This window comes from Egretta garzetta, unplaced genomic scaffold, assembly GCF_000687185.1.
Source record: "Egretta garzetta isolate BGI_Z169 unplaced genomic scaffold, ASM68718v1 scaffold434, whole genome shotgun sequence".
NCBI lineage: Eukaryota > Metazoa > Chordata > Aves > Pelecaniformes > Ardeidae > Egretta > Egretta garzetta.
In genome coordinates, this window is record NW_009259584.1 from 743,741 (window position 1) to 747,224 (window position 3,484).

Genomic DNA, 3,484 nt, shown 5'->3' on the forward strand with positions numbered 1-3,484 from the left:
GCGTGGGGAAACTCAGTGCTTCCCAGAAAGCAAATTTCTCATAGCAATTTTTACTCCATTTTCAGATTGGGTCTTTGTTGAGAAAGCTTTGATCTTTACCTATGTGCAAGAGGATACATGCTGCAGCTAAACAGATGCAACTGAAAACAGGCAAATGGCAGTAACTTAAGTGATGCTCAATAGGTAGCATAATACATCTCCCGATTATCCATTTAAAATACATTGATGCTCGTCTGCCTTTTGTTTATGTGGGTTTAAATCATTAACAGTCTTCACTGAAATACATTCTAATCATGTGTCTTTGCTTCATTTCTGGGAAGGCAGCAGCAAAATGGTCACTTTACACAAAATAAAATGCGACTCTTGCATGTTGACCTTTGCATGCAGCGTGTTTTAAATGGCAGCCTGCCTTAGATCCAGCAAATTATTTCTATGCATGTTCAATTATGAAGGATATAACATGTCTACAGAACCCGTATTAAAAATGTTAATGTATCATTACATGCTTACTCTGACATTATACTGAGTAAAGTTTTCTTTTTCCTCCTGTTCTTTAATATACTGCTCAAATCCGTATTTAACACCTATCCAAATGCAATGCACTTGAATAATTAAAAAGTTTCAACATTTAACACGTAGCCGCTTCTTGATCGGGAGTTTGCATGCTATATATTTCCGTGCTACATGAGTACAGGTAGCGGCATCAAAGGTCATGTCAGTGCATCTCCTGGACACCACGCCTCTTCGCGTGTTGTGCTATTTTCTTTTGTGTGAACGTAATTACAAATTTTGTAATTCTTTAGACTGCAAAGAAAGGGGGAAGTAATTCCACCAACTATTGTATTCATTTTCTTGCTTTTAATTGTATTATCACCTTTGGAGACTTTGGTAAATTCCACTTAACTAGCTGCAATGGATAAAATTGGTGGTTTCAAGTACTGCTGCTGTTACTAATGTTGGCATTTAAATGTTAATTTCAGACTGAGGTTTACAGTAAACATGAAACAAGGGATTTTCTTTGAATGAACAATCTCAAACCAAAATTCTAAATACAGGAATCCTAGCACAGGATGTTTTTAAGCGCAGTGATTATTTCCTTTTAAAGACTTAACATTCCCTAAGTGATAGACTTTAAAGATTTATATGTGACAGTTGATTCATAATTCTCTACACTACAAAGGCATTTAAATGTTAACCACATTTTTATATGAGTCAAGTCAAAGCAATGATAATTACAGTATGATACAAAAGAACCTGAAATAAACTTCCAGCAAACCATATTGAATATTAACGCTGTATTAAGCCCCGAAAAGCTGGGTTAGTAAACTCTGGAATTTAGGTTGTATGCGACTTAAATGTAATGCAGGGCTTTTCTTCGAAGGAGAAGACTTCATTTCAAAGTTTGGGGTTTTATGAGGTATGTATTAATTCACTGGATTTTTATTAAATACATTTACATAGCATCACTCCAAAACCCAGCCTCAGATTACTTCTCTTCTATAGGCACATCTCTATGTAGGATTTGCTAAATTAACATTCCATATAAATTAATAGCCTTTTTTTGTGTTTGTTGTGTTGCAATCAGCAGTGTGATACTGCGTTGTGTCACAGGTCACATTTATTTGATTTCCATTTAGGAATGGTATCTGTACTACACACTAAATACGAGAAATGGCATGCTGAATTTCCCATCAAATACCTTAAATACAGACCTATTTTAGATGGATTTGTGTAAGCAAAACACATATATCTAATATAGGCGTGGGAAAGGAAAAGCTGGTTTGTTATATGCGAAAGCAAATTGGAGTAAATCAACCGCATCCGTGGGCTGTATAAGCAATACTACTCTGCTTTTCCCAGTACCATTTGGACAAAACAATGTTACTTTTTTATTTAAAGTGTTTTCTTCTCAACAAGGGGCCACCACTTCCCAATCTCAAAAACACGCCCCAGAATATGTTAATTAATTGTATTGTGTCTCTGAAAGAAAGAGGTTGCCAAATGCAATAAAAAAAAAAAAAAAAAAAAAAAAAGTCTTTCGATCAGCGAGCTCCGTTCCCACTGCTAGTTACCATCTAATTTCAATTCCACATATATCTGCACATAGGTACATTTCCTCTAGGTATGATTTTGACCATTAAAAACCGTCTGAGAGGGAAAGCCTAACGTGGCCACATAGGGTGTATCTGGGAAGCTTAACATTCCTGGCGAATTAAGCGCGCAAGCCTCGGATCACTTTTTGTCAATCTTACTATGGTACTTCAGAGTCGGGAATGTGGGTAATTTTTATATCGTGGTACTTCCCAATTAAAAGTAACAACAATGCTCCTTTGTGGAAAAAACTTAATATATGAAATATGTCAACACATTCCGCACAAATACAAAATAAAGAGCAATGAAGAATGCCAACAAACGGTCTCTCCCTGACTATTTTTTTTTAATCTTCCCTTTCAATAAGATAGTTTTCAAATAGCAATATATTGTTTTAGTAAATACAAGAGCATTAAATGTCCTTTTGAATGACGCTTTCTAAATTTGTAGTTACCTTTTGAAAATTGCCAAGCAGCAATCAAGAGCAAATTGCATCTCTGGAATACTCAAGTAGGAGAAGTAAACCAAACCAAACCAAACCAAAAATCTTTCTTTCCTCGATCTTAAAAGTTAATGCCTTTAGATATTACCAGGGTGGTGCTAGCCTACTAAATATTACTTGCGTCTTCAGCTTCCGAATAACATGGATGCTTTTTACAATCTAAACCAAATTGAGCTTTTATTTGGAGGAGTCCCACAAAAGCCTGCAAGTTTACAAAGAGTGAAAGAGAAGTCCCAAACTGTATTATCTTAAACAATGACTGCAAGCATGCAACTTCCCAAGTGTGCGTGGGGGGAGGAAAGTCAGAATTATTTTCAGCTAGGTGATAACCACAAATATCATCCTTCAACTTCTTGTACTTGCTGCTCATGATCTACACAAAATGATAATTTCTTGGCGATGTATTTAATAAAAGAAATAAAAATCTAGACAGCATTTTGTATCTTTTAAAATAAATTCTCAAGCACTTGGAGATAACTTGCTAAAAATAATCACAGTTCTCCTAGAAAGGATTTTCTTAAAATAACTAGTTCTCTAGAAATTCTTTCCTCATCACAAATACGAGCCCCTACCCATTTTAATTTCATCTTCCAGAAACAACGTGCAAAGATGTTTTTTTTTTCTCTTAGAAGATCAAGGGCACTTGTTGGAAATTTTCTTGAACACCAAGTTAATCAATTCTTCCTCTATGTAAATACACAAGAAACTTCAGGTCTGAAATGGCATACTAAAATAATTAAATTTCTACTTTTTTTTTGGGGGGGGGGGGGGGGGGCTTTGGAAATTTTCTTAAACACCAAGTTAATCAATTCTTCCTCTATGTAAATACACAAGAAACTTCAGGTCTGAAATGGCATACTAAAACAATTTAATTTCTACTTTTTTTTTGGG